The sequence below is a fragment of the Meles meles genome, chromosome 2, assembly GCF_922984935.1.
Source record: "Meles meles chromosome 2, mMelMel3.1 paternal haplotype, whole genome shotgun sequence".
NCBI classification, from domain to species: Eukaryota; Metazoa; Chordata; class Mammalia; order Carnivora; family Mustelidae; genus Meles; species Meles meles.
In genome coordinates, this window is record NC_060067.1 from 44,811,240 (window position 1) to 44,836,793 (window position 25,554).

The following is a 25,554-nucleotide window of genomic DNA, read 5'->3' on the forward strand; positions in this document are numbered from 1 at the left end:
CTCATTTTGTTCCTCTTGTCATGCTAGAAGTAGGAAGATGTCATTCAAAACAGCTAAGCATTCAGAAGATGTGCAAAATCACAGAATTGGAACATTAGGACACATCATTAAACTACCTAAGTTACTTACCTGTCATCAGTCAGCTTTATCCATAGATTTTCAAATTTCAACTTTATGTAACCGTCCATATTAACTATAAATTTTCAAATCTTGCCAAACACAAGAGGAAACAATGTTATATTTTACAGAGATTAATTCTGAAACTTTCATATTCATGATGATAAAAGTTTCATATATGATCTTAAACTGTCATGAGTAAAGAAATCGGTAATGTTTATTGAACACATTTAACAAATATATGCCTTCTGATAATATGCCTTCTGATAATACAATAGAATATAAAAATTGCATGAGGAAGTGAAAGAATGTTAAAATTAATACTTTCAAAATAGATTGTTCTTTTCAATTCAATTACTTAATATTCACAAAGTACTATAATGAGTAGTCTTGGTCAGAATTCCAAGTAAAGAGAGTAAGATGATTCTTTGTTATTGTTGTTTAAAAACCCCTGAATATTTTTCTTCTTTTGTTGTAAGAATATTTGGTCATCACTTATTTATGGTTTTATAATGGATATTTCTGTTTGCCTGCTTTCTTAAGGACATTCAAACTGTCGTCCTCTAGGCCATAGATGATGCAAGTCACTTCACTTTAGAACTTGAAGCCAAAAAGGGAGCTGAGTTTTGGATGCTATACTAAATAATATTTTTGATTCAACTTGATTTTCATTCTGACCGCTTATTTATTTAAATATGTAGCTGACAGGGGCGCCTGGGTGGCTCAATGGGTTAAATATGTAGCTGACAAAAGGAAGATGCAATAAAATGTGTCTATGATGTAAAACTACATGTGTGTCGACATGGTATAAATCCTTGAAAAAGACAAAAGTGAAAAGAACAAATTTGGTTATTTGGTAATGCTAACGCTATTAAAAATAGTTGCATTTACAAAGAGTATAACTAAAATCAATTTGATGTGACTTTTCAGGTATAGAGTTTTAATAATAGGTTAAGAATAAACTATGTAGGGGCACCTGGGTGGCTCAGTGGGTTAAAGCCTCCGCCTTTGGCCTAAGGTCATTATCTCAAATAAATAAATAAAGTCTTAAAAAAAAAAAAAAAACACAACTTTTTTTTTTTTTTTTTTTTTTTTTTTTTGACAGAGATCACAAGTAGGCAGAGAGGCAGGCAAAGAAAGAGGGAAAAGGAAGCAGGCTCCCCTTGGAGCAGAGAGCCCAGTGTGGGGCTCAATCCCAGGACTCTGGGATCATGACCTGAGCGGAAGGCAGAGAGGTCCTAACCCACTGAGCCACCCAGGCAGGTGCCCCTAAACTATATATTTTAAATGACCTAAGAGGAAACCACTTTAATTAAGCATGTATTGCAATTAACTTATTAAAATTATATATAGCTTCAAATAAAATTCCTCAACATATCAATTACCTGTCTTCAACAAGAGTGTGTTATTGTTGTATTTGCACACCAACAATTTGAGTGATTTTTTTAATGGCATTTGAAAAATGTGTATTCTTTCATACAACACCACTTATTAAGAGTAGAGAATAAAAGTAAAGAAAACTCATGATTATTTGACAAGCAATATATAATCTGAATAAGACATGGTCATTACTGAGAAAACTAGGTAAAAATGACAAAAGTCTAACAAGCCTTAAGGAAATATAAAAAGAGTCAGTTTGAAGGATGCTGGGAAAATTCAAATGGAAGGCAAACCAAACAACTACATTGGTAGAAGTCTGAAACGAAGACAATCTTCAGGATTTCGGGAACTAGGGCTGAGTAGGTAGCCATCATTAACATCTCTTTTTACTTATAATGACTCCTTCTTTATCAATGTTCTTTATTATCCCAGAATGCCTTTCTCCTTAACACTAAAACCATGGTTATCATAATCTATGCTTAGCAAATCCAGTTCAGAAATATTAGATGAGGTTTCTGCTTGGCATGAATCAAACTACATTCTGAAAACTGCATTTGATGTTAAAATAAAAGATTGGGACAGAAGTCTTCTTTTCAATATATTCTGATAACCAGAGAAGCTTGCAAATATAGTTCCCATTTAGACAACATATGGTAGCAGGTTATAGGGAAGCAGGAAAATGACCAGGAAGAAATAAAAATAGTATTCTCAGGAGGTGCCTGGGTGGCTCAGCTCATTAAGCGGATGACTCTTGATTTCAGCTCAGGTCATGATCTCAGGGTCCTGGGATTCAGCTTCACAGGACACCCCACTCAGCAAGGAGTGTATTTCTCCCTTTGTCCCTCCCCTTTATCATGCACATGCTTGCAATCTCTCTCTGTCAAAAAATAAAGTCTTTTAAAAAATGGTATTCTCAGAAAATAAGAGGGGATTTTGAAAGACAAAAATCACAATTTAAACAATGTGTGTTTGAGAAAATGTAATAAGTGCTAAAATTGACTTTTGTACTCAAGAAGAAAACTTCAAATATAGTTGAGGCTATACATAGAAAATGGCAAGAGGGAAAATAAACTGTAGATAAGTAGCACATTTTGATAAAGATTATAAATACCTCAAGAATTCAGAAAAGTGGAGAACACAGTTTGTCCACAGCTAATGGATTATACTTTACCAGGAGGATGGTATTCAAAATGAATCTTAAAAATGAATTCAACAGTTTATGTTAGAGAGTGAGCTCTGCTGAATAGAATTCATATAAAGCCTATATCCTGAGTATAATATTCATTTATTGGGCTATTTAATTCTCATCTATGTGCCCCCTTAACTTCATCATCATTACCTTCCTAGGAAGTTATGTAATGTTTGCTTATTATTATTTTTTAAATTATTTGTGTTTGTACGTGTGAGACTTAATAAGAGTCAAAAATAAGTGGGAAAAAACAAATAGAAATGAAAACAACAATTTAGTAATTAACAAAAATAATAATTCAATATCATCTGTAAATAAAGTAACAGGATATATGCATTGATTCAGTTTTCATTGACACTGGTACCCTTTAATTGTATTCTAATTGATGTTCTTTAATCATATTTTCAAATATTTTCATCTTTCAACAAGATTTTAAGAAAGAAGCTTTATGTACATATAAAAATATATGTACTTATAAAAATATAAGTCAATACATCTTACCAAAGTCAAAGCTAAAATTTAAATCTCAGGGGTACATGGGTACTTTTAGTTCCTTCTCCGTTTTGCTGTGAAACTACAGCCTCTTAAAACAAACAAACAAAAAAAGGAAACAAAACAAACAAGCAAAAAAATTTACTCCCTCTGTCTCTAAGTCTGTTTATAATCTAGGGATAGCTATAAGGATAGTGTATTTATAACATCAGCAGTCTTTATGTAGCTGGTTGTATATAGTTTCTATACACATACATGTGATTTTAGTAAGATTATAATGTACATGTTCTACACTTTGCATTTTTCTTTACTCAAATATAATCTTTCTTTGGGGGTGCCTGGGTGGCTCAGCTGGTTAAGTGTCCAACTAAATCTTGATTTTTGCTCAGGGGTGTGTGTGTGTATAATTAAATAATAATGATAATTAAAATACATAATATATATCTATTAAATACCTATTAAATATATTTATATCTTTATATATATTCTTTCTTTTGAAATTGGCAACTTAGATGAGCTTCCTTATTTTTAGTAACTGTATAGTGTACCATTTATCAAATTTATCATGTTATTTTATAATTTGTCATTTCTATTTTATAAATATTTTATTTCTATTTTATAAATCTCCTATATATAAACTCCTTCCAGTTTCTTATTATATACTTATGAAGGCTTGATAAACATCTAGAATTAGAATTAGTGAATATATTTTAAATTTAGTTTGCTATCATGCTATATATACTAGTTGTTTTAGTAATCCATACTTTTGCCATGAGTGAATGAATGTTCCCCTATCTTGGAGTTGGAAAGACTCTAGTGCAGTAAACCTGCAAAAATTTAGATCACTTTGGAGAAAGTTTGATTGAAATAAATAAAAACCCAAAAAGGACCCTGTGAAAACTGTACTCAGTGCTATCTGCTCTCTACAGTTTATTTTGAATTACAATTCTATGATTCATTCTTATGTAGATTGAGTAACACATTTCAATTGGAAAAAAGGAAAGTAACAAAGACCATATAATAGGAACCTTCTAAAGGTAAACAGATGAAAATATTGAATGAATTCCGATGGGACATGTTAGGTCCTGGATTCTGGTCACAGTTTTTCACCTGTTGACCTTATGACTTTAAGTGAATTATTTTAAATCATTGGTCCTCAATTACATGATATGCATAGTAAGGGTCAGACTATATTTTTCAATGTCTCTCCACAGCTGATTTTATATTAAAATTTATAGTGTTAGTAACCTAGCTACTCGGTTCACAAAAATTATTTTGTCTAATGGGGAGAAATAATTAGTCTTTGTCATTACACAGTGATACACTAAAATTTCTCTCATTGAGATTTCTGACTCTCCAAATTTAGAAATAAAGTAGAGAAGGTAAAGATATTTCATAAGTTGAAGTAGATTTTCTCTAGCATGCAACATTTCTGCAAAGAAGAAAGCGCCCAGTAAAAGCAATTGATTGTGAGAGGACACAAAGTTCTATGAATACTTGAATTAAAAATTAAGAAAGCAATAAAATACACAAATTTATGAATTAAAGAAACAGTATTTTAAAGTTAGTAGCATTGGCTTTTACTAATGGTGTTTGGTGATGTTTTTTTAGCACCTGGGTTTAGTTGACATTGAAGTAATTTCTGTTTCTAAAAGTGAATAAGTATTAATCTCTAAGTCAGGTAAACAACATCTGAGGCATTAACCTAGTGTTCAGGCCATAAGCTATGCAATCCTATTGAATTTTTTAAATCTCTTGAAATTTAAATTAGTAGACTTGGACCAAGTTTGAATATAACTCTAGCAGAAGAGCTCCCTTAGAGAGTAAGAAAGCAATCTTTGCATATAGATTATACCATAATTAATATTAAAATATTTAGAAATGCTGTGGTTATTTGGATAACACATTATTTATAACTGAAGTCACTATATCAATTTCCTAATAAATACAATACAAAAAGGATTTCTAAAATGTTATCTATGTAAAAGGCACTATGACATTTTTTATCACGGTAGAAATAAGGTCACAAATTCTGTATTAGTGCAGTCTTAAATAACTGAGGTTTTACTTAATTTCCTTGATGCTAGGATACATAATTAGGATAGGATTTCTGCTCATATATTTTTCCTTTCTGACTGAGTCAGTCATATAATATAAAACATACCCTTAAAATGTACCTAGATTAAAAAAAATTCTACTATATAAACTTTTGTGAGTTTGCTTTATACCCACTGGATATAAATAATACATTTTACACCAAGTAATGTCATTCTCTCTTTATTTCCCTATTATCGTGATAATAATATCATTATCATGATATTATTGAAGCACACACAGCATTTTCTCAATTTTTAAATTTATCTTCAGGAAATTATACCATAAGATGGGCATATCTGACCTTAGTAATATGAAAGTGAGAATAGAAAGTTTTCAGAAAGTTTAAAATGCCTGTCTGCTATCTAAATAAACAGTGATCTTGAGTGTGTTAATAACACTTTCAACTAATTATTAGTTTTACTATTTTGAATAGATTAATAGCATTGTGTTTTTTAATTAAGTTCACTAAAGTTCCAAAGCATTATTTAACTTACAGTGTCTGAAACTATACTGAAAATACACTAAAACACTGGATGAACTTGGTCTGTCATCAGATTCAAGTCATTGGCAGACAGAAAATCAAAGTGAACTAAAAGCTGTTATTCACACTTAATCACATATTTACTTGATTAGAAGGTGTGTATATGAGGGGTATACATATTTCATACTAATTATCACAAGTAGTTGAAAATATCAAAGTCTTGGAGTTATTTATCATTTTTAAAACTAATAGTATGAGCATCTATTATATATAAAACACAATAGAATTAATGATAAATGATATTAAGAAAAGTCACTGGATGAGCCTTCATAACTTCAAATAAATGAAATAACTGAGCATGAAACACAGAAGACTTTAGAAGAATCAAGAAGGGGCAGGTCAATTTAAAAAAAATTTTGATACAAAAAGGAAAATGGTATTAGTTTAACAATATGGGATAATGGATAATATTAGACACATCTATATATGACAAAGTAAAAGAACTCTATAATTATGCTTAATTAAATAAATCAGTAAATAAAAAATTAAAAAAACACACACATATCAGAAGATTTTAATACTCTCTTTCCCTCTTGGATCATTATTTCCGGGGAAGGGAAGCTGATATAATGTGAGCAACCTTATGGAGATTCCCATGTGATGAGGAACTGGAGTCTCTATACAACAGCCTATGATGAATAAGGTCTGCCAACAACCATGTGAATGAAACTGAATGTGAGTCTTTTAGCCCCAGAGAAACCTTGAAGTGACCGAAGACCTGACTGATAGCTTGATGGTAAACTCATGAGGGACCAGAGGGAAATGACAACTAAACACTCCTGGATTCCTGACCCACAGAAGCCACAAGATGATAAATATTGCTTCAAACAGCTATGTTTTGGGATAATTTGTTACACAGCAATTGATAACTCATATATTACCCAAATGTCCACCAATGAAAGAATATATATATATGTATATATATATTCTATTTATACAATGACATATTACTCAACAATTGAAAAAAAAAAGCACTGCTGCTACACAAGATAATATGGGTGCTTCCCACAGGTCCAGTTATGAACAAAAGAAGCCAAGCCAAAAAGAACACATACTGTAAGATTCTTTCCATATCATGTTTAAATATATTAAATAAAATCAATATATATATATAGGCAGCAATCAAAATAACTGCTACCTTGGGGAGTACTGGACATAAAGGGGCAGAAAGAACCCTTTAGGATCTTTTATAAATTAGAAGCCTAAATCCACATTTAGGGATCTGTAAATGTGTTATACCTTAATATTTTAGGTATTTATATCATATACATAAGTAAAAATTAAGCAAGATTTATACATAAGATTCATATACTTTAGTATACGTACATTCGACCTCAACAAATATAAATTTTACAGGAGGTAAAGTGTGTTTTGAAGATACTACATTCAAGACTTCCCTATATGGATTTGAAGTACAATTTGAAGTACAACTGCAGTACAATATATGGATATAGGGATATTAAGGCTCTGAAATTATATGAAATAGTATGATAGCTTTATAATGGTTAGTTTGATGTGTCAAACTGACTGAGGAATGGTAGTTCATAAGACATATTTCTACTGTATCTTTGAGGGTGTTTCTGGGAGAGATTAGCATTTGAGTTGGTAGACTGAGTAAAGATCTCCCTCACCAAAGAAGGTGATAATCATTCAACTCATTGATGCTTGACTAGAACAAAGGTGAAGGAATGGTGAATTTATGAGTTCTTGAGCTTGGTCATTTATCATCTCCTCCCTTTGTACATCAGTACTTTTTGTCCACAGGCTTTCAGATTTGGATTAGGATTTATACATTTATACATTTATACATCAGCTCCCCTGGTTTTCAGGCCTTAGGGTCTGAACTGGAACCAAATCACAGACTACCTTGTATCTCCAGCTTGTAGATGGCAGGTTGGGGGACTCCTCTGCCTTTATAATTGTGTGAGCCAATCCTTCACAATAAATATCTTTCTGTATATCAATATAAATTGTATTGATTCTGTTTCTCTAGACAAACTTAATATAAGCTTTTTGAGTCATAAATACATAGATGTACTTAGAACCATCACAGTAAAGTTGATTGCTCATGTAGAACATACAGAATGAATCATGGGATAGAACATAGATCATAGAACTCTGAGGAAAAGGAACATATGCATAAAAATGTATAAAAGGGCCAAAAAGAGAAAATAAGCTTCCATTGAGACTAAGAAGAAACAAAGTAGAATCAAGAGAATACCAGTCATATAAACTAAGTCTCCTGGTTGTTTTCCAGTAAGAAGCAGGAAGTCAATGCATCATGTATTGAAGGATGGCAGGTTAACTAGGGATCGAATGCCATTTATTTAAATTATAGAAAAAAATTATTTCTAACCATAAGGAAATAGTTTCCTAAAGGAAAGGTGAACTAAGGTCATCTTCATAAGTTCTTGTGCAGAATGGATTTTCAATTCATGATATAAAATAGAAACAAATTTAAGTAAGTTTCTGGTTGTCATAAAATCTTTTCTCTAATTATATATTACAGTCCATCTGAACACACAAGAACATGTCATACTTAGATCAGCAAAATAAAGTTGAATTCAAGAAAACAACCTGTTATTGTCAAAATGATGCCAAATACCACTTTAGATTGAATGTAATACTTTTCAACGAGTTATATTGGTGTCATATGGCTATAGTTATGAAGTTTCTATCTCAGGAGTTTAGGGGCTTCACAAATTTTAAATAATCCTGAAAATGGATTGGTAACTCCTCCCCACTCCATGAGAACTAGTCTTTCAGATTTCCAGGCAGAATATGGGAATTCCAGTTAAATTGTATTTGTTATTATTCATGCATTTCTCATACCTATTAAAAATATGATTCTCTCATTGAAAAGAAAGGGGGTAGCATCTGGGTGGCTCAGTGGGTTAAGCTTCTGCCTTTGGCTCAGGTCATGATCCCAGGGTCCTGGGATTGAGCCCCACATCAGGCTCTCTGCTCAGCGGGAAGCCTGCTCCCTCCTCTCTCTCTGCCTGCCTCTTTGCCTACTTGGGATCTCTCTCTGTCAAATAAATGAATAAAATCTTAAAAGAAAAGAAAAGGAAGGGGAAAGACTATTATTTTGGAAAAACATTTCTCATTTCATCACTTCAGAGCATTGCTTCTATGGGTACAAAGTTAGATTTATCATTTCTCAGAAAACATTGATCCTTTTACAGGTTCAGATAACTCAGGAAGCTTTTTCACCCCAAGTACTTGCTCAGAGTATCATAGCCACCTGAGGAATAAACAGGCTTTATATAGGGAATAGAGAGACAGAGGACATACGCTCTTATGGGTTACATCAACTTGAAAAAGAATCTCTAAGAAAAAGTACATTATCATAGAAATGCTCTAGCTTAGTATCCAGTTACAAAACTGTAGGTTATGGGTTTGAGTGTAGCTGTGAAGATTCTTATTCTAGTTAACTTATAAGAACATCTGAGAGACTGGCTAAAGCTCTAAAACTTCTTCATGTACAATTTAAAATTAAATTTGAGAGAAAATTTGATTACTAAATCCAGTAAAAACTATTTGAATCTGGATACAGTGTAAATGGACTATCTCTCCTCCCCCCCAAAATAATTCATCTACCTAATATTGCTGATGCCTGAATATTATATTTACTTAAATTTCTAATTTGCCTTACTTACAGTTTATTGTGTTTATTCATAATTTCCTTTATTTACGAAAGGAAAACATCCAAATAAAAACAAAGTTTAGAAGTTTTAATATGTGCTAAGGGTAAACAGATTATTTTGCTTACCAATCACGTTTTTATACCTTCATTTATATAGATTAGTGACTTCTAATTGAATATTTGTCAATATATTTTCCTTGTTTAGGATCATGTTTAGCACTGTCAACTTGAGCAGAAAATTATACCAAGAAAATAAATGTTAGATATGTGAAGAAAATACTGGAAGTTTACTGAGATTATAAGTATTTTGTTATAGTGGGAGACAATCTGAAATTGAATATGTAAGAAGTATTTTTGAAGGTCCACCAAAGATTTTTCAACAATTTCAGGGAAAGTTTCCACTAAAAAAAAAAAAAGTTTGTTCTGAGGTATGATTAATTTAAAAAAAATACTATTTAGGTAAAGAGGAGAGGAATATAGACAGAATCTAAAGATAGTTATGTGATGAATTCCACAAAAGTGAGTGAATGGATATGTTAATGTGAGAGACAGGTATGGGATATGCATGACCTGGAATTTTATTGTTTATGTTACTAGAACTGTGGGGATGTCATTTGTTGTAACAAGTTTTCCTGGAAGAAGTAACCTATTTGTGTTAAAAGGCATGACGTCCATGAATTTAATTTAATTTGTCGTCTTTGATGTGTGTTTCAACATCAATGACATATCAAAGACTAATTGGACATATGAGCTTATATTTCAGGGGAGGTGCCTAAGATGAATATAAACTTGAAAGTCATCTGCATAAAATAGAACTATAAATAGAACTGGAGGATTTAACATAGATAAGGTCAAACATGGAAGGGATTAAAGTATATGATGAAAAATTGATATTAACTTGTATTTGAAAAACTGAAATATTCAGTAATGGAGTAAAAGAGAATAAGCATACAAATGAGATGCATATTGAGAGGCAGAGATAAATATGGTCCTTCAGAAAAGGGTGGTGTCAATGAATTTAAAGGAAGAGTGCTTTAAGGAAATGATTGACTGGAGTATTATCAAATGCTTTATGTGTGACTGAATAGTAAAGTAAGAGAAGGATTGAAAAAAAAATTCTTTGGTATAACAATATGTAGGTTAAAGGTGACCTCCCCAAACACTGCTTTTGTGGAATGACTGGGCCAGATTGAAATTAGAACAGCGTGGTGGCCATGAAAATGTATTTCAAGGATCTGCTTTTCCAGAAGCACATTTGACTGGTACTTCCAGATGTTGCTCTCTTGGATGCACCACTGTGTCTACAATGAGGCTGTGCTTGCTATTGTTCTCCCAGACAATAACTAAACACACCAGAGTGATAAGAAAAGCCTATTCATGTGAGACATGGGATTCCTCCATTAAGTAACTTTCATTCAAGGACTAGCCACTGGTCTGGTCTCATCTTTCTCAGAACTACTTTGCATTCTAACACCCTTCCTATCTAATCCTTCCATACATCAGTCCTTCCACAGGTGAAAGGTCTGCATCAGAGTCTTAAGACTTATGCAGTTGGCACTGGAATTGGTATGAGAAAATAGGTGGTAAGAAAGGACTGGTCAATCACTCCCAAGCAGGTGAAATGGGCACAATCCCGAGTGGTAGGTGGGCACAGATAGTTTCTGATGGAAGGTGGTGTTGAGTTGGTAAGGATTTCATGGACAGCAATATAGGAAAGCAACATTGAGGAAGGAAAAATTGCTGTTGGTGTGAGGACTCAGACACAGAAAGCAAACTGAGGAAAAATAGGAAATACAAAAAAATACAAAAATACAAAAAATACCAAAAAAATACAAAAAGTAGGAAAAATACAAAGAGCAGGATTGGCTACTTACTGCTTAAGTTGCATTCCTGGCCTGCCAGCCTTGAGAAAATATCTTAGTACTATTTATGCTGGTGTGTTTGTATGCATGTGGGAACTGAGAAGAGTTACAACAATATACTCTCTAAGAAGCTGACATGATATTCAGAACAACTGGAAGGTAAGCTTTACTAACAATTCCTCTGAACTCTTCTCTATACTATCAAATATGTATGTTATTTTCCTAAGATAGAAATTTGTCTTCAGAATAAAATAATACCCAAAAGCATGGTTAAGAGCATCATTAGACCACTAGTTGATTCTAAACCAAATTATTAATTAATGATATACTATATGTTAGCTAATAGAATTAAAATTTAAAGAAAAAAACAAATTATTGATCTAATTTTAGAATGTTCTATTTAGTAGAAAATAACTTTCCTATTATTTTGTCTAGGTTTGGGACTGAGATCTCTAGTGTGAAGAGAATGGTTAAAAAGTGACTAATGGTAGTATTATATGCCTATACAGCTTGAAATTAAAAATGAGTCACAAACATCTTTAAACAAAGTGATAGGCATTACCTTATCAGAAATAAATGACATCATCACTGTTCCCAAGGCAGAGGATACATAGATCTAGGATAAATATTATCTAGAAGATGCCATTTAATTTCAAAATAGTAACTGGATTCAGATGGAATCATATGAGTTTAGCCTTTACAAAAACAAAATTAAATCAAGTGGAACAGAACACTCAGAGAATTTAGGAATATTTGCATGGCACAAGATTAGATTAGATTTAGCATTGTTTTTAAGCTGATGGTACAGATAAATTGTAAGATATTTCCAAATTTATAAGAATGCATTTATATTTATATAAAACTTGCTTATGTTATATTTGGATATACAAAGCATGTATTGACTATGACTAAGTGTTATACATTCTTAGCCTTTGATACTCTATAAGGTGGTCAGTATACAATGGCAAAGAATAGACATATTATTTTAATGAAGATAGTTCAAGAACTGAAATAAGATGAGCAAATTTACTTATCTGAGAGAAATAAGTCTGCCATGAGAAAAAATATCAAGACAATGTTGACTAAAACATACATAGTATATATGAAAATGTATAAGGGATTCAAACTATGTCAAAAATTTAATCATAAAAGACCTCAACGTGAGACAGGAATCCATCAGAATCCCAGAGGAGAACACAGGCAGTAACCTCTTCGATATCAGCCACAGCAAATTCTTTCAAGATATGTCTCTAAAGGCAAAGGAAACAAAAGCGAAAATGAACTTTTGGGACTTCATCAAGATCAAAAGCTTCTGCACAGCAAAGGAAACAGTCAACAAAACAAAGAGGCAACCCACGGAATGGGAGAAGATATTTGCAAATGACAGTACAGACAAAAGGTTGATATCCAGGATCTATAAAGAACACCCCAAACTGAACACACACAAAACAGATAATCATATCGAAAAATGGGCAGAAGATATGAACAGACACTTCTCCAATGAAGACATACAAATGGCTATCAGACACATGAAAAAATATTCATCATCGCTAGCCATCAGGGAGTTCAAATTAAAACCACATTGAGATACCACCTTACACCAGTTAGAATGGCCAAAATTAGCAAGACAGGAAATAACATGTGTTGGAGAGGATGTGAAGAAAGGTGAATCCTCTTACACTGTTGGTGGGAATGCAAGTTGGTGCAGCCACTCTGGAGAACAGTGTGGAGATTCCTGAAGAAATTAAGAATAGAGCTTCCCTATGACCCTGCAATTGCACTGCTGGGTATTTACCCCAAAGATACAGATGTAGTGAAAAGAAGGGCCATCTGTACCTCAATGTTTATAGCAGCAATGGCCATGGTCGCCAAACTGTGGAAAGAACCAAGATGCCCTTCAACAGATGAATGGATAAGGAAGATGTGGTCCATATACACGATGGAGTATTATGCCTCCATCAGAAAGGATGAATACCCAACTTTTGTAGCAACATGGACGGGACTGGAAGAGATTATGCTGAGTGAAATAAGTCAAGCAGAGAGAGGCAATTATCATATGGTTTCACTTACTTGTGGAGCATAACAAATAACATGGAGGACATGGGGAGATGGAGAGGAGAAGGTAGGTAGTTGAGGGAAATTGGAAGGGGAGATGAACCATGAGAGATCATGGACTCTGAAAAACAACCTGAGGGTTTTGAAGGAGTGGGGGGTGTGAGGTTGGGGAACCAGGTGGTGGGTAATAGGGAGGGCACGTATTGCATGGAGCAGTGGGTGTGGTGCAAAAACAATGAATACTGTTATGCTGAAAAGAAATTTAAAAAAATAAATAAAAAACAAATTTAAACTTAAGTTAAGAAAAAAAATTAATCATAAAATCTAAATGTGAGTAGGTACTAATAACAATCAGTAGGCTATCTCACTTCACTATATAATCAACATGGGCAAAATGATTCAATAATGATTATTATACCAAGTATGTATCCAAATTTTTCATTTTAGTGAGCTCCATCAATCGTATATAAAGTTATAATGAAGGATTGAGACTGGAGCATATTCACACTTAATGATGCATATTAACTGAGACTAGTCTCCATATTTTTCTAAGAAGATAGGACATTAAAAAACTTATTTTCTTCAAATTTCATTCACATTATATCTCTAGTTTAATATAAAAAACTTATTATTTACTATACTTAAAAAGCTATACTCCAAACCAGAGTATTGTTAGTGTTTTGTGATCTTGTGTCCCTTATTCAAAAAACTTGCTCAATGTTCCCTTTTCATATGTGAAGCCCAGTATAAAATTTATGATTCTCCAAATTTTGTCTCTTGTATACATATTTTTTCAGTCATATCTTTCACTGGACAGTCCTGTGAATTTTATTCCATAGACCTACACTGTTTAAATATATTAGTTACTATCCACCTATAGCTATTAAATTTAAATTCATTGCAGTTAAATAAGATTAGTTACCCAAAATGCTAGCTGTGTCTTAAGTGTTCAACAGCACAGGTATCTAGAGTCTTCCATATTGTATAATTCAGTCATAGAGTGCTTCCAAAAATCACAGAAAATTATATTGAATAGGGCCGTTACAGACCTTCAATCATCATTTATTTATTTATTCAATATGTTAGTAAACCTTGCAATGTATCAGACACTGTCTTTAGCTCCAGAGATACAGTAATAAACAATGGATATAGTGCCTACTTTCAACAGCCTATGTTCTTAAAATTGAGACAGACATAAAAGATCAACAAAACTATATGATAATGTATAAAGTCTTAGAATCTATACTAGAGGAATTAATGGAGACTAGTGCAAGGGAGTGGTAATAAAGAAATGCTTTCCTGAATAAATAATGTTTCCTGAAAAACAAGTGTGCTATCCAGGTAGAAAAAAAGTGACAGAATACCACTGTGGAGGGTATCAGAAGAGAATTAGACTTTGTGCACGGAAGTTTGCATGTGTGAAAGCTATAATGCAGGGAAGGGGCCACACCAAACAGGTTGACTGATGGCCAGACCTGACATAAAGATGTTTCAAGAATGGCCCATTAAAGGTACAAAACAATTGACTTGATTATTTAACTTTGGAGAGTAAGAAATTTCTTATATTGTGATAATGTGAATTTTGTGTGTTGACATGTAACCTCTCTCCAACCTCCCAGGCCCACTTCCCACTCCAGGGGGAAGCATGGTAAAGAATGAGCCTGTCCCTTTGTTCTCTTTTGCTTGATCAGCTCCATGTGCTACATAGATGGCTAGGGCCTTTGCACTTCATATGTGCCTCTGTGAGAAGAGAAGCACTGAAGAGACAGATAATTCATTTTAGTGTGTATCCCTGATTTTGTGCGTTATCTCTATTCTCTGCCTTCCCTGTTTGGGTCAGTTGGGCTCCAGCAGGAAAAAAGAAAGCAAACCAGTTATTTTAACAGAGAGAATGTAATATAGAGAATTGATTGAACAAGTATTCACCGAGCTGTCCACTATAACTGTTGCTGAAATCAAATAGGATATTTGAAGTAGAGCCATAAAAGTGCCTTATACGTGCAGCTTGTGAGGCCAGGACTTTCATGGATTGTACTGCTTCATCTTCACTTGTATGGGGTAACAGTTATTTAAAACAGGGTTATCATGTTTAAATGAAGTCTCACTTATCTGACCATCATCATTGCTAAGTAGTACCAGCCTAAAAGATAGTGAACTCATTTTCGAGGTGTTGAAGCTTTATAAATTGGCTTGTGATTTTAGCCAGTTTGGCAGATTTCTGCTTTCATTGCCTTCCAATCAAAGAGCAATTCTGGCCTTTACTGACACTGAAAGGAACAAGTAGACCTAAGTGGTTTATGATGAATCCAGGGGAATGTAGTTAAAATTGCCATGTTCTGTGGTAATGAAAACAGACATACGTTTACTGGAGATACAATAAACTTAGTTTCAACAAGTTGAGCTAAAAAGCTAACAAGTGTTTTGTAGAAAATGTATGTGAAGATACCTAGAAGGTTATTTGGGTTTATGGAAAGAACGGGGATCCAGGGAAAATCGATCCTGAATATGCACATCAAGCTATTAGAGTGGTGGAGATATCATGGGGAGATGGTGGGGGATGAAGAGTTTCCCAAGTAGAGGGCAAGGTTTCTCTGGAACCACAAAATTTAGAAGCTAAGACAGGAAAAATATCTCATTCAGGAATGAAGGGATAACTAAAGGAAAGTTGGGTCATAAAAATCAAGATGTTTCAAGAATGCAAAATATGGAAAAAAAAATGCCCTTGATATTACATGCTGCACTTGTCAAATATGTCCTGAGAAGACTCCACTAAATTAACAGAAGACTATTGATACATTGAGTAGTGGAGAATGAAACAAGATTTCACTGGTTTGAGAGTGAATTGTCAAATGAAGATGTAAAGCCAACTAGATGAGATCATCTTTTCTCAACGGCTGTGTAAACTATTGCTATAGTCTGAATGTTCATAGAAGAAAGGACTTGGCAGTGAGAGAAGGGCAAGGATATGAAGGGAGAGCTTTAGCGATTTGTACAACTTCCTATATTAGGAATATTAATCCTTAAGTTACAGTATTTTTGAAAAGGGTACTCTTTTTACCAGAAATTATTTTGATAATAACACTAAATTCAGCCATTAACTCCTGAGTAAGTTGGATTTTTGATAAATTTTTGGAGACTTCTTTTCTCTCACCATGCTCTATATTAATTAATTGGTTTGTTTTAGAAGATGAAACCTTTGAACTTCAAAATGTGGAGAGACATTTTAAAAGGTTTCTCAGAAATGTCCTTTTCATGTTCTAGTGAAATGCTAGTAAGTCAAATTTAGGTATTATAACATATAACATGTTGTAAGATTTCTTTGAAGTTGGCTTCAAATGTCTGAAGATGGAAGGGACTGACAACTGACCCCTGTGCCCACCTCAAACACACACACACACACACACACAGACACTCACACACACACACACACACACACACAATTTCGGGGCAGATCATAAGAGATTAATTCATGGTTAGTTTCTGTGAACACAATCAGGTCTTCATGTGCTCAGGTAAAATTTTATTTCTCCCTCTTTTACAAAAATGATTTAGAATAAATGACCTTGACTTCTGGTTTCAGCTTTCACATGTAAAAATAGCTTGGAAGTTGTCACCTTGTCCTAATGACAAACAAAAAGCTGAACAGACTGGAAAACCAACAATCCTTCTGGAACTTGTACGAGAGGGTAAAATACAAGTCAAACTGCTTCTCTTGAAGAGACTAACAGGTAAACAGAAGTCATCAGGACTTACCAGAGCAGGAACTCTCAAGCAGAAACCTTTCAGGGAAAGAGTTCTGGGGTAGGAAAATCAGAATCATAATTTATGATTTGCTAGAAGCTCAATTCTGACAAGTCTGAGATCTAAAATCTCCAGGAAGATGCCAGCTACAGAGGGCTCCCACACTTTTGTGAGGGTTGCCTCCAGGAGCTCAACCTGGTGACTAGCAGAGTAAAATTCCCTCAGGCTTCCTGGAGGGGGAAGGGAAAATGAATCATTTTTAAAGAAACCAGAGTGCTCCACTCTTAACAAGGTCTGCCCTGGAAAACTAAACAAAACTTTACCCTGTTAGGGTATCGTCAGCTCCTAACTGACCTGGGGGAAGAGAAAAAACCAACACTTGTCAGCTGTGGTCATTCCGTCCCACCTAAGAGGGGAGGGAAAACCTGAGAAACACTTTTAAAATGTATGGTCCAGGAGCATAGGGTCAGTAAAAAACTCAGACCTAATCATAAGACCTACAGAACACTGACCCTCCACCCACACCTCACAACCACATTATTAGAGACCTTTTTACAGCAATTCCTTTTACAATATGTCTGGCTGTGACCTCCAGCCACAAGTTTTCCTGTCTCATTGGAAACACTAAGTATGGTATTTAATGATTTGGTCATTGAAATTTAATGATTTAGGTCATTGAATACATAGAAAAAAATCTGCTTATTTTCTCATGTATGTGTATGTATGTATGGTTGCATGTCTTATTTATTTATTTTGTAAAAAACAAATTGTTTCTTTGGCCTAATCCTGTAAATAGTGTGCTCATCTACTAACAGCTTATCAATAGGGAACACATGAACTTCCCTAATGAAATAAGAATTAGTACCTGACAGGTACAACTAGGCCTGCAAAGCAGAGTTCTGCAATCATTTTCTGGCATGTTACCCTAACAAGATGGCAAATGAGGCATGGGATGCAGATGAAGTGGGTGAAAAGGACATAGTAAAGTATAATGGAAAAACAAATGATCTTTGCTTATAAAAAAATCTTGAAAGGGTTATATAAGGATGTAGGAATTAATGGATGACAAATGTGACAACCTCTGTGGTAAGTAACAAGATATATTACATTAAAATATCCAAACTATGTAAATTGCTTTGACTTTATATCTTTCAGAAACCATAACTCAAAGCTTAATTGAATATAAATGAAAAGCATTAAATGATGTCATATTCTAAAGTAATATTTTCAAAGTATAAGACGGTAAGAATTGCTTTTGTTTTCCAATTCCAGATAAATTTAAAATGAGTCAATGTAATATATGTGCTTCATTCAATCCAAATTAGAATTCATCAAGTCTGTATGATAAATGTATTGCTCCACACAAAAAAGAAAAATAATAAAAATAAATTAAGTCATTATACATAGGAATTTTAGGTAATTTCTTTTAATTGCTGTGCAACATCAATTATCTAGGGGCACAGAAGGCTTTTAACCTAGTTCTCAAGCCTCTCAATGGCTATACCTTTTTTGATCTATGAACTCTAAGAAAATAACATTATAAAAAAGACTTTTTTCCCTGATGACTTAACAAGTTTCCCCAAGAATTTTCACTTGTGGTAGAGCAAAATTTATTTTAGAAATACAATTAAACTAAAAACTAAGTTAAAAAAGATCTTGTATTCACACGTAATGTGAAATCACATTTATCACATTATTTTTCACACTTTTTTTTTCAAAAATACTTTTTGGTATTTTAATTGTTTTTAATAATTTTCAATGCAATTTTTATTTTCAAATTAAATGTATAATTATTTTAAACAAGAAAACAGAGAAATATCCATGTTACCTCATTTCTGGTGTTTTAAATTCAACCATTTTCCCCTACCAACAGCCACATGTTCATGCAGTGTTGATTCTTGCATTCTGTGACTATTGGCCATGTAAAGATCATTTTGATGGGTATATTTAAAAAAGGCAAGCAAATAAAAGATATGGTCTCTTTTTTTGTAAGTTAACTTGTTGAAAAACAAAACAAAGATTGTTACAAAAATGCAACCCAAATGTTAACATATTTGGTGATTTCTTTTGTATGCCATACTCATTTCATTCTTTAATATTTAAATATTAAATATCAAATTTCCTTATTACGTGTGATGGGAAACCCAGTATCTCCTAATAGCATCATCACTCATCAAGAGGTTTAACTTCCTTTTTATGTTCAATGTTGTGAGGTCATTGACTCTTTGTATTCCTGCACAAAAGCTATACTGAATATGTCACTACCTTCTTCACTGTCCAAAATAACGTGATTTAAGAAATTTGAGTTAGTGAGAGTGGAGTTCTCTCTCAGCATATAGCTCAACAGGGAATCACTTTCTTGTAGAATATGCTGGTTTGGGGTGTGGATTATTCTGCATAAAATCAGGCTGTATGGAATTATGGTTCTACTAGATCCCAAGCCTGTGAACATGGGTGATTTTTTTTTATCTGTGTCTCAGTTGACTTACCTGAAGATTGTGAGAATTCTAAGTTAATATTTGCAAGTTTTATTGCTGGACTACTTTCTCTTCTGTTTGTTGGCACATTGCTCCAGCCCCCACACCTGCAATTTTATGGCTATCTGAGAATCTTAAAAGTTTCTGCCATTTTATCATATAGAGAAAATTTCTTTCTTTCTTTTTTTAATATTTATTTATTTGAGAGAGAGAGAGTGAGCATGAGTGAGGGGAGGGGATGGGGAGAAGCAAAATCCCTGCTGAGCAGGGAGCCCATGTGGCTCAATCCCAGGACTCTGGAATCATGACCTGAGCCAAAGGCAGACACTCAACCGACTGAGTTCACCCAGGTGCATGGAGAAAATTTTTCTTCTTGATTTTTCTCCATAGCCCATTTTGGCCATGACTTCAAGGTTGTTTTTAGATCACTTAGGCATATCAAGATAAACTTTTTCAGGGCCAAATGATTAGTATTTTAAGCTTTACAGGACTTAAGGTATATATTGCAACTACTCACTTCTCTTCTTATAGCTCAAAAATACAGCCATAGAGAACAGAAACACAGGGCACACTGTGTTCCAATAAAATTTTGCAAAAACAGGTGGATTTTGTCCATGAGCCATAGTTTGGCTATCCCTGTAATGAAACATGAGTGTGTCAAGCAGTACACATACACATAAACTATAGTTTGTTGACACCAGCATGGAAAAAAGTCAGATTGATGTTTTAAGATAATTTTAAGAAATATTTTCACATGCAATTTTGTGTTATATACATGCCATATACAGTAAAACAATAATAGAACGAGCAACTGAGAATCCAACTTCTGAATTATCCAGTAGCGCATGATCAGTACAATTAAAGTTCCCTCTGTCACCCTTTTAATTATGTGGCTTCCTTCTTCAGGTTCCTCCACCACCTCTCTCACTCCTCTATGAAAAGAATTACTGGGGCACCTGGGTGGCTCAGTGGGTTAAAGCCTCTGCCTTCGGCTCAGGTCATGATCCCAGGGTCCTGGGATCGAGCCCCACATCGGGCTCTCTGCTCCGCAGGGAGCCTGCTTCCTCCTCTCTCTCTGCCTGCCTCTCTGCCTAGTTGTGATTTCTCTCTGTCAAATAAATAAAATATTAAAAAAAAAAGAAAAGAATTACTAATTATATACGTTCTTTGGTTTTCCTTATCAGTTGGTCCTTCTTATTTATGATATTTATGTTGCATAAAATTGAGGTGAACAATAAATTAGCAATTACAGAACCATTGCTCTTAGGCAAAGTTGGAGACACACACACATCTCACATAGATAATTGTCTTTAACCATAAAAACAAGTCACCTTGGAAAATTTGATTTTATTTCAAGCAAAAGGAAACAAGGTTCAGAAATGTTATGTGACTTGCCTGAGGCTGTCCCCTAACAGATGTGAGGGTGGGGTTCAGTCCCTGTCCAACTGGCTGCAGAGTCAGACTTTCTTGCACTACAAAGCACTGTCATCTTCACCTTCTGGCCTGTCTCTGTGAGAGCTGCATCAAGAAGACAAAGTTTCGCCTTGTTAGACCTCAACTGGGAATACGTGCCACAGTGACTCAGATTTTTCACTTTTCTGAGCATGTCTGTGAATGATCATGAAAATGTCCTGACTACTGATTTTGTGATCACAAATATATGTAGCAGGCAGGAAAATTACAAGTACAGAATAAGTGTTAACCAGAAGTTCTGTTAAATAAATATGTATATATTTTAGTTTTATATACTTTTGAATTTTATTTAATTGGTACCATACCAAATGCTTGCTTGCTCATTTATTCATTCATTCATTTATTACAATGTTCCTGTCAGGCCACATGTATTTCTGAGAGTGCTCCATTTGATTTGATTGCCTGTAGCTCATTCATTTTTATTTTTGTAGTTAATTCTGATTTATAGCTATATAATTTCTTTGTCCATTCTTCTACTTGGAGGGCATTTTGACTGTTATAACTTTCTTCCTATTACAAATAATCCTGGTATGAATAATCTTGGTCATGACTGTTGGTTAAACAAAAAAGATTCCATAGGCTATACGATCTTTATATTTATTTACTTGATCACAGTTTCTATCTCTTTAATCACTTTATGGGAAGATAACATTAGTAACTTTTCTAATCTTAATCCAAGCTAGTTTATATATAAGGGATAAACTAAATTAGTTATAATCTCTTAAGTTTTAAAATCTAGTCTGATTATATTTTCCTTTTCTTTTTTTTTAAATTTCTTTTCAGCGTAACAGTATTCATTGTTTTTGCACCACACCCACTGCTCCATGCAATACGTGCCCTCCCTATTACCCACCACCTGGTTTTCCAACCTCACACCCCCCAACCCTTCAAAACCCTCAGGTTGTTTTTCAGAGTCCATGGTCTCTCATGGTTCATCTCCCCTTCCAGTTTCCCTCAATTCCCTTCTCCTCTACATCTCCCCATGTCCTCCATGTTATTTGTTATGCTCCACAAATAAGTGAAACCATATCATAATTGCCTCTCTCTGCTTGACTTATTTCACTCAGCATAATCTCTTCCAGTCCCATCCATGTTGCTACAAAAGTTGGGTATTCATCCTTTCTGATGGAGGCATAATATTCCATTGTGTATATGGACCACATCTTCCTTATCCATTCGTCCGTTGAAGGGCATCTTGGTTCTTTCCACAGTTTGGCGACTGTGGCCATTGCTGCTATAAACATTGGGGTACAGATGATCCTTCTTTTTTCACTACACCTGTATCTTTGGGGTAAATACCCAGTAGTGCAATTGCAGGGTCATAGGGAAGCTCTATTTTTAATTTCTTGAGGAATCTCCACACTGTTCTCCAAAGTGGCTGAACCAACTTGCTTTTCCACCAACAGTGTAAGAGGGTTCCCCTTTCTCCACATCCTCTCCAACACATGTTGCTACCTGTCTTGCTAATTTTGGCCATTCTAACTGGTGTAAGGTGATACCTCAATGTGTACTCAAGGAACTACAGAACACTCATGAGAGAAATTGAAGAAGACACAAAAAGATGGAAGACCATTTTCTTGGATAGGAAGAATAAACATTGTTAAAATGTCTATACTGCCTAGAGCAATCCATACTTTTAATGCCATTACAATCAAAATTCCACCGGTATTTTTCAAAGACCTGAAGCAAATAATCCTAAAATTTGTATGAAATCAGAAGAGACCCCGAATTGCTAAGGAAATGTTGAAAAACAAAAACAAAACTGGTGGCATCACGTTACCTGATTTCAAGCTTTACTACAAAGCTGTGATCACCAAGACAGCATGGTACTGGCATAAAAACAGACAAATAGACCAGTGGAACAGAGTAGAGAGCCCAGATATGGACACTCAACTCTATGGTCAAATAATCTTCGACAAAACAGGAAAAAATATTCCATGGAAAAAAGACAGTCTCTTCAATAAATGGTGCTGGGAAAACTGGACAGCTCTATGTAGAAGAATGAAGCTCGACCATTCTCTTACACTGTACACAAAGATAAACTCCTTTTCTTTTTTTTTAAGCTGATTTTTTAAAAGGTTATTTATTTGAGAGTGAGTGAGAGAGTACAAGCGGGGAGAGTGGCAGAGGGAGAGGGAGAAGCAGACTCTGAGACCTTGACCTGAGTCAAAAGCAGACGCTTAACTGACTGAGCCATCTAGGCACTCCTGATTAAGTTTTTCAATGTATTGTTTAAATGCTCTGTATTCATGATCATAAGTGTGAATTGTCATGTAACTTTTTTATTACCTTTTTTTCATCTGGTGTTAATAAAATGCCTCTTAAAATTAGATGGTGTTTTCAGTTTTTCTAGTCTTTTAAAATTTGTGCATCTGTTCTTTAGAAATATGGTAAAATATTTCTGTAAAACATATTCTGATATATTTATAATTTATTGTTATTTTAAAATGATAAATTTATTCCCTAAATTTCCCCTTAAAATAACTTGGAATGTATAATCTCTATTTCTAAATTTTTGTTGATTCTTTTTGAAATTTTACCATAATCTATTTAATTTCAAGAAGTAGACAATTTGCTTTCTAGAACAACAAAAATATACTGGAATTCTTTGCTGGTCATAATTCCCATTATAGGCTTATACATTATCATGATCCAACAATTAGATGTTACTACTACTTTCTTAACATATTGGCTTAGAATTTTATGTATCTTTTTAAAATTTGTATTTATCTGCCAGTTTTTCTTACCTCCCTGTTTTAGATATCCTTCATTTTTTTGCGTGTGAAACTCATCACATATGCTTGTGTATGTATATATATGTCCCTGTGATATCTGTATTTTAGGGAGAGTCTGTTCATGGTAAGTTTTGTTAGGTTTTATTTATCTTATCCTTATTCTTTTAAATAATCCTGTTTGGGATATGTTGAAATTTTTCTTGATTACCTATTTTCAAAAATTTTTGTTTTCCTCTCTTATAGACTACAATAATGTATCAGAGCTATTCCCTAAAGAAATTTAGGGAAAACTTTATGATTAAGCTTGTATTCCAATTTAGCCTCTAGAACATGACTTTTTCCTAAAGACATCTTGGATTAACAACAAATTAGCCTTGTGCTTTAAAAGACATGTGGCTATTTGCATAAAGATTAATAAGCACTACTGAAGAGAAAAAGGTGGTTGTGTTAAAATAATTTTTCACTTTTATACATACACTTGATTCCTCCCTGCCTTATTTTTTATTTATTTATTTATTTTTTAAAGAGAGTGTGCTTGTGAGCAGAGAGGAAGAAGCAGTGGGAGAGAATCCCGAGCAGGCTCAGGAGAGAGAGAATCCCAAACAGGCTCAGCAGAGAGCCTAACTCAGCCTGGATCTCATGACTCTAAAATCATGACCTGAGCTGAAATCAAGCGTCAGGTGCTCACCTGACTGAGCCACCCAGGTGCCACCTCTACATACATTTGACTCTTAACTTTTATCTATCTCCCTTTCTTTTCATCTATTGAAATTCAGAAAATAATTAATATTGTGTTTGTTTTACATACTTCACACTGGCTGAATGTCCCAGGCAATTGTGCCATAAAAGGATTCAGTGTTGGTCTCTGCTGCTGGCATATTGACCACTCAGCAGGAGCCATAGCCAGGAGGTCCTTGGTAAGTGGAAGACTATAATGCTCAGCCCATGTATTATCTCCATCCCTGCTACCATGGCCATTTTGCCCATGAACTCACTTGGCAAGGTGGTTAGGGAAAGATGCTGACTGATATGCACAGAACGGGTCATTCTATCCACTTAATAATTGAAATCCTCCTCTTCTGAAGTCACTCTTTTGGGAGCATTCTGACAGGATACAATGTCTTCATGTTTTCTGCCCATTCTGAGAGCTCTAACTATATGTCTTCCCCAAATTTTGTTGTCACCAATTTTGTACTCATGTTCCATCCAAGTCCCTGACTATCCAACCAAACCTTTGTCTGCAGTACAAGGATTGGCATCTAATTATACATGCGGCCATTCTCTGTCCAAGCAAAGTGAACAACCAGGTGCACTTCTTGAACTTCTGCCCATTGGGAGACTTTTCCTTCACCACTGCCCTTCATGAATGTCCCAGAAAAGGTCTGTTGCACTGCAGCTGGCCACTTTCTGGTGGTGTCTCTCTGTTATGCAGAACCATTTGTAAGGGGCCTAAGTCTTTTCTTCTGTCAGTCAGTCATAGGGAACTCCGCATGGTGCCACACGTGCCAACCGGAAGTGAGAAGCAGTGCAGCGAAGTAGAGATCATGGGCATTTGGGTCTCTTCTTCACCTAATTTACTTATGCTTTCAGGTTCTTCTAGGGCCCAATTATATATATACCACTTCTGTTTGGTGACAGAGTGTTGCTATTCATGCCCAACTTTATGGCCTGTTGGGTCAGATAACACTGGTTCATGATGGACTTCTCAGGTCACAAGATAAGTTGGTGGTCCATGGTTAAGTGTTTAGC